Genomic DNA, 13871 nt, shown 5'->3' with positions numbered 1-13871 from the left:
TGAAAATGTGTTTTTTGAATCCTATGACATTTTTCAAATTAATATATATTGAATCTCATTAAAAACATTACAATATTGCATTTCTCAAAGATGAGCCTCCAAGATGTCTCTATTCACCAAATTCTTAAAAAGCATAATAGTAACATTTCCTCTCCACAGGTAAAAAAAATGTGCCACTGACACAAACACTAAAGACCCAAAGCTGCTATTGTAAAGGCAATTACATTTCCGAATTATTTATATTTGTTCCAAAAACTCTTTAGCACAATCTTCCTTGAACTAAAAATACATCCATGGAGCAAAGATATGTATTTCTTATCTTGGGAAATCTATACAACAGTGCAAATAGTACAATTTCACTTGAAAATCATAGCCAAATTGAACATTTTTGACTAAAGATCATCAATTGATTGTTAGTCATTTGTTGTGTGAATTATAGGTAGCTAAAAAGCGCTAGTAGTGTAGGGGTATCATGCAAGATTCCCATTCTTGCGACCTTGGTTCGAGTCCCGGCTAGCGCATGAAAATGTGTCTTTTGAATTCTATAAAATCTGTTAAATTAACATATAATTAATCTGTATAAAAAACATAGCTTTATTGCTTTTCTCAGAGATAGTCCTTGAAGATGTCTCAATTCACAAAATTCTTAAAAAGCATAGAGGTAACATTTTCTCTCCACAGGTAAAAAAAATGTACCAGTGATACAAACACTAAAGAGTTAAAGCTTTAATTGTGAAGTCAATTATATTTCTTAATTTTTTACATCTGCTCCACAATGCCATTATTTAATCTTTCCTTGAAAAAAAATACATCCAAAGATTAAATATATGTATTTCTTATTGTGGGAAACTTATAAGGCAGTGGAGATAGTACAACTTCACTTGAAAAACACCGTCACATTGCACAATTTTCACTAGAGATTAACAATTGATTGTAAGACTTCTTTTATGTGAATGTAGTTCTTTAAGAATGTGCTAGTGTAGGGGTATCATGCAAGATTATCATTCGTGCGACCTTGGTTTGAGACCTGGCTAGTGCATAATGTGTCTTTTGAATCCTATGAAATGTTTCAAATTAATATATATTGAATCTCACTAAAAACACTGCAATATTGCATTTCTAAGAGATTAGCATCCAAGATGTCTCTATTCACCAAATTCTTAAAAAGCATAGAAGTAACACTTCCTCTCCACAGGTAAAAAAATTGTGCTACTGACACAAACACTAAAGTCCCAAAGCTGCTATTGTAAAGGCAATTACATTTCCGAATTATTTATATTTGCTCCAAAAACTCTTTAGCACAATCTTCCTTGAACTAAAAATACATTCATGGAGAAAATGTATGTACTTCTTATCTTGGGAAATCTATTCTACAGTGCAAATAGTACAATTTCACTTGAAAATCATAGCCAAATTGAACATTTTTGACTAAAGATTATCAATTGATTGTTAGTTATTTGTTGTGCGAATTAAAGATTTCTAAAGAGCGCTAGTAGTGTAGGGGTATCATGCAAGATTCCCATTCTTGCGACCCGGGTTCGAGTCCCGGCTAGCGCATAAAAATGTGTTTTTTGAATCCTATGACATTTTTCAAATTAATATATGTTGAATCTCACTAAAAACATTACAATATTGCATTTATCAAAGATGAGCCTCCAAGATGTCTCTATTCACCAAATTCTTAAAAAGCATAATAGTAACATTTCCTCTCCACAGGTAAAAAAAAAGTGCTACGGACACAAACACTAAAGACCCAAAGCTGCTATTGTAAAGGCAATTACATTTCCGAATTAACTACATTTGTTCCACAAACTCTTTAGCACAATCTTCCTTGAACTAAAAATACATCCATGGAGCAAAGATATGTATTTCTTATCTTGGGAAAACTATACAACAGTGCAAATAGTACAATTTCACTTGAAAATCATAGCCAAATTGAAAATTTTTGACTAAAGATCATCAATTGATTGTTAGTCATTTGTTGTGTGAATTATAGGTAGCTAAAAAGCGCTAGTAAAGTAGGGGTAACATGCAAGATTCCCATTCTTGGGACCTGGGTTCGAGTCCCAGCTAGCACATAAAAGTGTGTCTTTTGAATTCTATAAAATCTGTTAAATTAATATATAATTAATCTGTATAAAAAACATAGCTTTATTGCTTTTCTCAGAGATAGTCCTTGAAGATGTCTCAATTCACAAAATTCTTAAAAAGCATAGAGGTAACATTTTCTCTCCACAGGTAAAAAAAATGTACCAGTGATACAAACACTAAAGAGTTAAAGCTTTAATTGTGAAGTCAATTATATTTCTTAATTTTTTACATCTGCTCTACAATGTCATTATCAAATCTTTCCTTGAAAAAAAATACATCCAAAGAGTAAATATATGTATTTCTTATTGTGGGAAACTTATAAGGCAGTGGAGATAGTACAACTTCACTTGAAAAAACAGTCACATTGCACAATTTTCACTAGAGATTAACAATTGATTGCAAGACTTCTTTTATGTGAATGTAGTTCTTTAAGAATGTGCTAGTGTAGGGGTATCATGCAAGATTATCATTCGTGCGACCTTGGTTTGAGACCTGGCTAGTGCATAATGTGTCTTTTGAATCCTATGAAATGTTTCAAATTAATATATATTGAATCTCACTAAAAACACTGCAATATTGCATTTCTCAGAGATTAGCATCCAAGATGTCTCTATTCACCAAATTCTTAAAAAGCATAGAAGTAACACTTCCTCTCCACAGGTAAAAAAATTGTGCTACTGGCACAAACACTAAAGTCCCAAAGCTGCTATTGTAAAGGCAATAACATTTCCGAATTATTTATATTTGCTCCACAAACTCTTTAGCACAATCTTCCTTGAACTAAAAATACATCCATGGAGAAAATGTATGTACTTCTTATCTTGGGAAATCTATACTACAGTGCAAATAGTACAATTTCACTTGAAAATCATAGCCAAATTGCACATTTTTGACTAAAGATTATCAATTGATTGTTAGTCATTTGTTATGTGAATTAAAAGTTTCTAAAGAGCGCTAGTAGTGTAGGGGTATCATGCAAGATTCCCATTCTTGTGACCCGGGTTAGAGTCCCGGCTAGCGCATGAAAATGTGTTTTTTGAATCCTATGACATTTTTCAAATGAATATATATTGAATCTCACTAAAAACATTACAATATTGCATTTCTCAAAGATGAGCCTCCAAGATGTCTCTATTCACCAAATTCTTAAAAAGCATAATAGTAACATTTCCTCTCCACAGGTAAAAAAAATGTGCTACTGACACAAACACTAAAGACCCAAAGCTGCTATTGTAAAGGCAATTACATTTCCGAATTATTTATATTTGTTCCACAAACTCTTTAGCACAATCTTCCTTGAACTAAAAATACATCCATGGAGCAAAGATATGCATTTCTTATCTTGGGAAATCTATACAACAGTGCAAATAGTACAATTTCACTTGAAATTCATAGCCAGATTGAACATTTTTGACTAAAGATCATCAATTGATTGTTAGTCATTTGTTGTGTGAATTATAGGTAGCTAAAAAGCGCTAGTAGTGTAGGGGTATCATGCAAGATTCCCATTCTTGCGACCGGGGTTCGAGTCCCAGTTAGCGCATGAAAATGTGTTTTTTGAATCCTATGACATTTTTCAAATTAATATATATTGAATCTCACTAAAAACATTACAATATTGCATTTATCAAAGATGAGCCTCCAAGATGTCTCTATTCACCAAATTCTTAAAAAGCATAATAGTAACATTTCCTCTCCAGAGGTAAAAAAAAAGTGCTACGGACACAAACACTAAAGACCCAAAGCTGCTATTGTAAAGGCAATTACATTTCCGAATTAACTACATTTGTTCCACAAACTCTTTAGCACAATCTTCCTTGAACTAAAAATACATCCATGGAGCAAAGATATGTATTTCTTATCTTGGGAAATCTATACAACAGTGCAAATAGTACAATTTCACTTGAAAATCATAGCCAAATTGAAAATTTTTGACTAAAGATCATCAATTGATTGTTAGTCATTTGTTGTGTGAATTATAGGTAGCTAAAAAGAGCTAGTAGTGTAGGGGTATCATGCAAGATTCCCATTCTTGCGACCCGGGTTTGAGTCCCGGTTAGCGCATGAAAATGTGTTTTTTGAATCCTATGAAATGTTTCAAATTAATATATATTGAATCTCACTAAAAACACTGCAATATTGCATTTCTCAGAGATTAGCATCCAAGATGTCTCTATTCACCAAATTCTTAAAAAGCATAGAAGTAACACTTCCTCTCCACAGGTAAAAAAATTGTGCTACTGGCACAAACACTAAAGTCCCAAAGCTGCCATTGTAAAGGCAATAACATTTCCAAATTATTTATATTTGCTCCACAAACTCTTTAGCACAATCTTCCTTGAACTAAAAATACATCCATGGAGAAAATGTATGTACTTCTTATCTTGGGAAATCTATACTACAGTGCAAATAGTACAATTTCACTTGAAAATCATAGCCAAATTGCACATTTTTAACTAAAGATTATCAATTGATTGTTAGTCATTTGTTATGTGAATTAAAAGTTTCTAAAGAGCGCTAGTAGTGTAGGGGTATCATGCAAGATTCCTATTCTTGCGACCCGGGTTAGAGTCCCGGCTAGCGCATGAAAATGTGTTTTTTGAATCCTATGACATTTTTCAAATGAATATATATTGAATCTCTCTAAAAACATTACAATATTGCATTTCTCAAAGATGAGCCTCCAAGATGTCTCTATTCACCAAATTCTTAAAAAGCATAATAGTAACATTTCCTCTCCACAGGTAAAAAAAATGTGCTACGGACACAAACACTAAAGACCCAAAGCTGCTATTGTTAAGGCAATTACATTTCCGAATTATTTATATTTGTTCCACAAACTCTTTAGCACAATCTTCCTTGAACTAAAAATACATCCATGGAGCAAAGATATGCATTTCTTATCTTGGGAAATCTATACAACAGTGCAAATAGTACAATTTCACTTGAAAATCATAGCCAAATTGAACATTTTTGACTAAAGATCATCAATTGATTGTTAGTCATTTGTTGTGTGAATTATAGGTAGCTAAAAAGCGCTAGTAGTGTAGGGGTATCATGCAAGATTCCCATTCTTGCGACCTTGGTTCGAGTCCCGGCTAGCGCATGAAAATGTGTCTTTTGAATTCTATAAAATCTGTTAAATTAACATATAATTAATCTGTATAAAAAACATAGCTTTATTGCTTTTCTCAGAGATAGTCCTTGAAGATGTCTCAATTCACAAAATTCTTAAAAAGCATAGAGGTAACATTTTCTCTCCACAGGTAAAAAAAATGTACCAGTGATACAAACACTAAAGAGTTAAAGCTTTAATTGTGAAGTCAATTATATTTCTTAATTTTTTACATCTGCTCCACAATGCCATTATTTAATCTTTCCTTGAAAAAAAATACATCCAAAGATTAAATATATGTATTTCTTATTGTGGGAAACTTATAAGGCAGTGGAGATAGTACAACTTCACTTGAAAAACACCGTCACATTGCACAATTTTCACTAGAGATTAACAATTGATTGTAAGACTTCTTTTATGTGAATGTAGTTCTTTAAGAATGTGCTAGTGTAGGGGTATCAGGCAAGATTATCATTCGTGCGACCTTGGTTTGAGACCTGGCTAGTGCATAATGTGTCTTTTGAATCCTATGAAATGTTTCAAATTAATATATATTGAATCTCACTAAAAACACTGCAATATTGCATTTCTAAGAGATTAGCATCCAAGATGTCTCTATTCACCAAATTCTTAAAAAGCATAGAAGTAACACTTCCTCTCCACAGGTAAAAAAATTGTGCTACTGACACAAACACTAAAGTCCCAAAGCTGCTATTGTAAAGGCAATTACATTTCCGAATTATTTATATTTGCTCCAAAAACTCTTTAGCACAATCTTCCTTGAACTAAAAATACATTCATGGAGAAAATGTATGTACTTCTTATCTTGGGAAATCTATTCTACAGTGCAAATAGTACAATTTCACTTGAAAATCATAGCCAAATTGAACATTTTTGACTAAAGATTATCAATTGATTGTTAGTTATTTGTTGTGCGAATTAAAGATTTCTAAAGAGCGCTAGTAGTGTAGGGGTATCATGCAAGATTCCCATTCTTGCGACCCGGGTTCGAGTCCCGGCTAGCGCATAAAAATGTGTTTTTTGAATCCTATGACATTTTTCAAATTAATATATGTTGAATCTCACTAAAAACATTACAATATTGCATTTATCAAAGATGAGCCTCCAAGATGTCTCTATTCACCAAATTCTTAAAAAGCATAATAGTAACATTTCCTCTCCACAGGTAAAAAAAAAGTGCTACGGACACAAACACTAAAGACCCAAAGCTGCTATTGTAAAGGCAATTACATTTCCGAATTAACTACATTTGTTCCACAAACTCTTTAGCACAATCTTCCTTGAACTAAAAATACATCCATGGAGCAAAGATATGTATTTCTTATCTTGGGAAAACTATACAACAGTGCAAATAGTACAATTTCACTTGAAAATCATAGCCAAATTGAAATTTTTTGACTAAAGATCATCAATTGATTGTTAGTCATTTGTTGTGTGAATTATAGGTAGCTAAAAAGCGCTAGTAAAGTAGGGGTAACATGCAAGATTCCCATTCTTGGGACCTGGGTTCGAGTCCCAGCTAGCACATAAAAGTGTGTCTTTTGAATTCTATAAAATCTGTTAAATTAATATATAATTAATCTGTATAAAAAACATAGCTTTATTGCTTTTCTCAGAGATAGTCCTTGAAGATGTCTCAATTCACAAAATTCTTAAAAAGCATAGAGGTAACATTTTCTCTCCACAGGTAAAAAAAATGTACCAGTGATACAAACACTAAAGAGTTAAAGCTTTAATTGTGAAGTCAATTATATTTCTTAATTTTTTACATCTGCTCTACAATGTCATTATCAAATCTTTCCTTGAAAAAAAATACATCCAAAGAGTAAATATATGTATTTCTTATTGTGGGAAACTTATAAGGCAGTGGAGATAGTACAACTTCACTTGAAAAACACAGTCACATTGCACAATTTTCACTAGAGATTAACAATTGATTGCAAGACTTCTTTTATGTGAATGTAGTTCTTTAAGAATGTGCTAGTGTAGGGGTATCATGCAAGATTATCATTCGTGCGACCTTGGTTTGAGACCTGGCTAGTGCATAATGTGTCTTTTGAATCCTATGAAATGTTTCAAATTAATATATATTGAATCTCACTAAAAACACTGCAATATTGCATTTCTCAGAGATTAGCATCCAAGATGTCTCTATTCACCAAATTCTTAAAAAGCATAGAAGTAACACTTCCTCTCCACAGGTAAAAAAATTGTGCTACTGGCACAAACACTAAAGTCCCAAAGCTGCTATTGTAAAGGCAATAACATTTCCGAATTATTTATATTTGCTCCACAAACTCTTTAGCACAATCTTCCTTGAACTAAAAATACATCCATGGAGAAAATGTATGTACTTCTTATCTTGGGAAATCTATACTACAGTGCAAATAGTACAATTTCACTTGAAAATCATAGCCAAATTGCACATTTTTGACTAAAGATTATCAATTGATTGTTAGTCATTTGTTATGTGAATTAAAAGTTTCTAAAGAGCGCTAGTAGTGTAGGGGTATCATGCAAGATTCCCATTCTTGTGACCCGGGTTAGAGTCCCGGCTAGCGCATGAAAATGTGTTTTTTGAATCCTATGACATTTTTCAAATGAATATATATTGAATCTCACTAAAAACATTACAATATTGCATTTCTCAAAGATGAGCCTCCAAGATGTCTCTATTCACCAAATTCTTAAAAAGCATAATAGTAACATTTCCTCTCCACAGGTAAAAAAAATGTGCTACTGACACAAACACTAAAGACCCAAAGCTGCTATTGTAAAGGCAATTACATTTCCGAATTATTTATATTTGTTCCACAAACTCTTTAGCACAATCTTCCTTGAACTAAAAATACATCCATGGAGCAAAGATATGCATTTCTTATCTTGGGAAATCTATACAACAGTGCAAATAGTACAATTTCACTTGAAATTCATAGCCAGATTGAACATTTTTGACTAAAGATCATCAATTGATTGTTAGTCATTTGTTGTGTGAATTATAGGTAGCTAAAAAGCGCTAGTAGTGTAGGGGTATCATGCAAGATTCCCATTCTTGCGACCGGGGTTCGAGTCCCAGTTAGCGCATGAAAATATGTTTTTTGAATCCTATGACATTTTTCAAATTAATATATATTGTATTTCACTAAAAACATTACAATATTGCATTTATCAAAGATGAGCCTCCAAGATGTCTCTATTCACCAAATTCTTAAAAAGCATAATAGTAACATTTCCTCTCCAGAGGTAAAAAAAAAGTGCTACGGACACAAACACTAAAGACCCAAAGCTGCTATTGTAAAGGCAATTACATTTCCGAATTAACTACATTTGTTCCACAAACTCTTTAGCACAATCTTCCTTGAACTAAAAATACATCCATGGAGCAAAGATATGTATTTCTTATCTTGGGAAATCTATACAACAGTGCAAATAGTACAATTTCACTTGAAAATCATAGCCAAATTGAAAATTTTTGACTAAAGATCATCAATTGATTGTTAGTCATTTGTTGTGTGAATTATAGGTAGCTAAAAAGAGCTAGTAGTGTAGGGGTATCATGCAAGATTCCCATTCTTGCGACCCGGGTTTGAGTCCCGGTTAGCGCATGAAAATGTGTTTTTTGAATCCTATGAAATGTTTCAAATTAATATATATTGAATCTCACTAAAAACACTGCAATATTGCATTTCTCAGAGATTAGCATCCAAGATGTCTCTATTCACCAAATTCTTAAAAAGCATAGAAGTAACACTTCCTCTCCACAGGTAAAAAAATTGTGCTACTGGCACAAACACTAAAGTCCCAAAGCTGCTATTGTAAAGGCAATAACATTTCCAAATTATTTATATTTGCTCCACAAACTCTTTAGCACAATCTTCCTTGAACTAAAAATACATCCATGGAGAAAATGTATGTACTTCTTATCTTGGGAAATCTATACTACAGTGCAAATAGTACAATTTCACTTGAAAATCATAGCCAAATTGCACATTTTTAACTAAAGATTATCAATTGATTGTTAGTCATTTGTTATGTGAATTAAAAGTTTCTAAAGAGCGCTAGTAGTGTAGGGGTATCATGCAAGATTCCTATTCTTGCGACCCGGGTTAGAGTCCCGGCTAGCGCATGAAAATGTGTTTTTTGAATCCTATGACATTTTTCAAATGAATATATATTGAATCTCTCTAAAAACATTACATTATTGCATTTCTCAAAGATGAGCCTCCAAGATGTCTCTATTCACCAAATTCTTAAAAAGCATAATAGTAACATTTCCTCTCCACAGGTAAAAAAAATGTGCTACGGACACAAACACTAAAGACCCAAAGCTGCTATTGTTAAGGCAATTACATTTCCGAATTATTTATATTTGTTCCACAAACTCTTTAGCACAATCTTCCTTGAACTAAAAATACATCCATGGAGCAAAGATATGCATTTCTTATCTTGGGAAATCTATACAACAGTGCAAATAGTACAATTTCACTTGAAAATCATAGCCAAATTGAACATTTTTGACTAAAGATCATCAATTGATTGTTAGTCATTTGTTGTGTGAATTATAGGTAGCTAAAAAGCGCTAGTAGTGTAGGGGTATCATGCAAGATTCCCATTCTTGCAACCCGGGTTCGAGTCCCGGTTAGCGCATGAAAATGTGTTTTTTGAATCCTATGACATTTTTCAAATTAATATATATTGAATCTCATGAAAAACATTACAATATTGCATTTATCAAAGATGAGCCTCCAAGATGTCTCTATTCACCAAATTCTTAAAAAGCATAATAGTAACATTTCCTCTCCACAGGTAAAAAAAAAGTGCTACGGACACAAACACTAAAGACCCAAAGCTGCTATTGTAAAGGCAATTACATTTCCGAATTAACTACATTTGTTCCACAAACTCTTTAGCACAATCTTCCTTGAACTAAAAATACATCCATGGAGCAAAGATATGTATTTCTTATCTTGGGAAATCTATACAACAGTGCAAATAGTACAATTTCACTTGAAAATCATAGCCAAATTGAAAATTTTAGACTAAAGATCATCAATTGATTGTTAGTCATTTGTTGTGTGAATTAAAGGTAGCTAAAAAGTGCTAGTAGTGTAGGGGTATCATGCAAGATTCCCATTCTTGCGACCCGGGTTTGAGTCCTTGTTAGCGCATGAAAATGTGTTTTTTGAATCCTATGAAATGTTTCAAATTAATATATATTGAATCTCACTAAAAACACTGCAATATTGCATTTCTCAGAGATTAGCATCCAAGATGTCTCTATTCACCAAATTCTTAAAAAGCATAGAAGTAACACTTCCTCTCCACAGGTAAAAAAATTGTGCTACTGGCACAAACACTAAAGTCCCAAAGCTGCCATTGTAAAGGCAATAACATTTCCGAATTATTTATATTTGCTCCACAAACTCTTTAGCACAATCTTCCTTGAACTAAAAATACATCCATGGAGAAAATGTATGTACTTCTTATCTTGGGAAATCTATACTACAGTGCAAATAGTACAATTTCACTTGAAAATCATAGCCAAATTGCACATTTTTAACTAAAGATTATCAATTGATTGTTAGTCATTTGTTATGTGAATTAAAAGTTTCTAAAGAGCGCTAGTAGTGTAGGGGTATCATGCAAGATTCCTATTCTTGTGACCCGGGTTAGAGTCCCGGCTAGCGCATGAAAATGTGTTTTTTGAATCCTATGACATTTTTCAAATGAATATATATTGAATCTCTCTAAAAACATTACAATATTGCATTTCTCAAAGATGAGCCTCCAAGATGTCTCTATTCACCAAATTCTTAAAAAGCATAATAGTAACATTTCCTCTCCACAGGTAAAAAAAATGTGCTACGGACACAAACACTAAAGACCCAAAGCTGCTATTGTAAAGGCAATTACATTTCCAAATTATTTATATTTGTTCCACAAACTCTTTAGCACAATCTTCCTTGAACTAAAAATACATCCATGGAGCAAAGATATGTATTTCTTATCTTGTAAAATCTATACAACAGTGCAAATAGTACAATTTCACTTGAAAATCATAGCCAAATTGAACATTTTTGACTAAAGATCATCAATTGATTGTTAGTCATTTGTTGTGTGAATTATAGGTAGCTAAAAAGCGCTAGTAGTGTAGGGGTATCATGCAAGATTTCCATTCTTGCGACCTTGGTTCGAGTCCCGGCTAGCGCATGAAAATGTGTGTCTTTTGAATTCTATAAAATCTGTTAAATTAACATATAAATAATCTGTATAAAAAACATAGCTTTATTGCTTTTCTCAGAGATAGTCCTTGAAGATGTCTCAATTCACAAAATTCTTAAAAAGCATAGAGGTAACATTTTCTCTCCACAGGTAAAAAAAATGTACCAGTGATACAAACACTAAAGAGTTAAAGCTTTAATTGTGAAGTCAATTATATTTCTTAATTTTTTACATCTGCTCCACAATGCCATTATCTAATCTTTCCTTGAAAAAAAATACATCCAAACATTAAATATATGTATTTCTTATTGTGGGAAACTTATAAGGCAGTGGAGATAGTACAACTTCACCTGAAAAACACCATCACATTGCACAATTTTCACTAGAGATTAACAATTGATTGTAAGACTTCTTTTATGTGAATGTAGTTCTTTAAGAATGTGCTAGTGTAGGGGTATCATGCAAGATTATCATTCGTGCGACCTTGGTTTGAGACCTGGCTAGTGCATAATGTGTCTTTTGAATCCTATGAAATGTTTCAAATTAATATATATTGAATCTCACTAAAAACACTGCAATATTGCATTTCTAAGAGATTAGCATCCAAGATGTCTCTATTCACCAAATTCTTAAAAAGCATAGAAGTAACACTTCCTCTCCACAGGTAAAAAAATTGTGCTACTGACACAAACACTAAAGTCCCAAAGCTGCTATTGTAAAGGCAATTACATTTCCGAATTATTTATATTTGCTCCAAAAACTCTTTAGCACAATCTTCCTTGAACTAAAAATACATTCATGGAGAAAATGTATGTACTTCTTATCTTGGGAAATCTATTCTACAGTGCAAATAGTACAATTTCACTTGAAAATCATAGCCAAATTGAACATTTTTGACTAAAGATTATCAATTGATTGTTAGTTATTTGTTGTGCGAATTAAAGATTTCTAAAGAGCGCTAGTAGTGTAGGGGTATCATGCAAGATTCCCATTCTTGCGACCCGGGTTCGAGTCCCGGCTAGCGCATAAAAATGTGTTTTTTGAATCCTATGACATTTTTCAAATTAATATATGTTGAATCTCACTAAAAACATTACAATATTGCATTTATCAAAGATGAGCCTCCAAGATGTCTCTATTCACCAAATTCTTAAAAAGCATAATAGTAACATTTCCTCTCCACAGGTAAAAAAAAAGTGCTACGGACACAAACACTAAAGACCCAAAGCTGCTATTGTAAAGGCAATTACATTTCCGAATTAACTACATTTGTTCCACAAACTCTTTAGCACAATCTTCCTTGAACTAAAAATACATCCATGGAGCAAAGATATGTATTTCTTATCTTGGGAAAACTATACAACAGTGCAAATAGTACAATTTCACTTGAAAATCATAGCCAAATTGAAAATTTTTGACTAAAGATCATCAATTGATTGTTAGTCGTTTGTTGTGTGAATTATAGGTAGCTAAAAAGCGCTAGTAAAGTAGGGGTAACATGCAAGATTCCCATTCTTGGGACCTGGGTTCGAGTCCCAGCTAGCACATAAAAGTGTGTCTTTTGAATTCTATAAAATCTGTTAAATTAATATATAATTAATCTGTATAAAAAACATAGCTTTATTGCTTTTCTCAGAGATAGTCCTTGAAGATGTCTCAATTCACAAAATTCTTAAAAAGCATAGAGGTAACATTTTCTCTCCACAGGTAAAAAAAATGTACCAGTGATACAAACACTAAAGAGTTAAAGCTTTAATTGTGAAGTCAATTATATTTCTTAATTTTTTACATCTGCTCTACAATGTCATTATCAAATCTTTCCTTGAAAAAAAATACATCCAAAGAGTAAATATATGTATTTCTTATTGTGGGAAACTTATAAGGCAGTGGAGATAGTACAACTTCACTTGAAAAACACAGTCACATTGCACAATTTTCACTAGAGATTAACAATTGATTGCAAGACTTCTTTTATGTGAATGTAGTTCTTTAAGAATGTGCTAGTGTAGGGGTATCATGCAAGATTATCATTCGTGCGACCTTGGTTTGAGACCTGGCTAGTGCATAATGTGTCTTTTGAATCCTATGAAATGTTTCAAATTAATATATATTGAATCTCACTAAAAACACTGCAATATTGCATTTCTAAGAGATTAGCATCCAAGATGTCTCTATTCACCAAATTCTTAAAAAGCATAGAAGTAACACTTCCTCTCCACAGGTAAAAAAATTGTGCTACTGACACAAACACTAAAGTCCCAAAGCTGCTATTGTAAAGGCAATTACATTTCCGAATTATTTATATTTGCTCCAAAAACTCTTTAGCACAATCTTCCTTGAACTAAAAATACATTCATGGAGAAAATGTATGTACTTCTTATCTTGGGAAATCTATTCTACAGTGCAAATAGTACAATTTCAC

At 32.5% G+C, this 13871-nt stretch overlaps 9 non-coding genes across 9 annotated transcripts; all 9 read left to right on the top strand.

Moving 5' to 3' along the window:
* Nucleotides 1-1486: 1486 nt before the first annotated feature.
* On the top strand, nucleotides 1487-1557 carry TRNAG-CCC (transfer RNA glycine (anticodon CCC)). Its single transcript has one exon. It is a non-coding gene; the product is annotated as a tRNA-Gly (tRNA).
* Nucleotides 1558-3042: 1485 nt separating this feature from the next.
* Nucleotides 3043-3113, top strand: TRNAG-CCC (transfer RNA glycine (anticodon CCC)). The gene has a single exon. It is a non-coding gene; the product is annotated as a tRNA-Gly (tRNA).
* A 1492-nt stretch (nucleotides 3114-4605) lies between these two features.
* On the top strand, nucleotides 4606-4676 carry TRNAR-CCU (transfer RNA arginine (anticodon CCU)). The gene has a single exon. It is a non-coding gene; the product is annotated as a tRNA-Arg (tRNA).
* A 1486-nt stretch (nucleotides 4677-6162) lies between these two features.
* Nucleotides 6163-6233, top strand: TRNAG-CCC (transfer RNA glycine (anticodon CCC)). Its single transcript has one exon. It is a non-coding gene; the product is annotated as a tRNA-Gly (tRNA).
* A 1486-nt stretch (nucleotides 6234-7719) lies between these two features.
* On the top strand, nucleotides 7720-7790 carry TRNAG-CCC (transfer RNA glycine (anticodon CCC)). The gene has a single exon. It is a non-coding gene; the product is annotated as a tRNA-Gly (tRNA).
* A 1492-nt stretch (nucleotides 7791-9282) lies between these two features.
* On the top strand, nucleotides 9283-9353 carry TRNAR-CCU (transfer RNA arginine (anticodon CCU)). The gene has a single exon. It is a non-coding gene; the product is annotated as a tRNA-Arg (tRNA).
* A 450-nt stretch (nucleotides 9354-9803) lies between these two features.
* On the top strand, nucleotides 9804-9874 carry TRNAG-CCC (transfer RNA glycine (anticodon CCC)). Its single transcript has one exon. It is a non-coding gene; the product is annotated as a tRNA-Gly (tRNA).
* Nucleotides 9875-10845: 971 nt separating this feature from the next.
* Nucleotides 10846-10916, top strand: TRNAR-CCU (transfer RNA arginine (anticodon CCU)). The gene has a single exon. It is a non-coding gene; the product is annotated as a tRNA-Arg (tRNA).
* Nucleotides 10917-12404: 1488 nt separating this feature from the next.
* TRNAG-CCC (transfer RNA glycine (anticodon CCC)) lies at nucleotides 12405-12475 on the top strand. The gene has a single exon. It is a non-coding gene; the product is annotated as a tRNA-Gly (tRNA).
* Nucleotides 12476-13871: the final 1396 nt, after the last annotated feature.

Source organism: Taudactylus pleione, unplaced genomic scaffold (assembly GCF_031769625.1).
Source record: "Taudactylus pleione unplaced genomic scaffold, aTauple2 ptg000497l, whole genome shotgun sequence".
NCBI classification, from domain to species: domain Eukaryota; kingdom Metazoa; phylum Chordata; class Amphibia; order Anura; family Myobatrachidae; genus Taudactylus; species Taudactylus pleione.
This window is presented reverse-complemented; position numbering and strand designations above follow the sequence as displayed.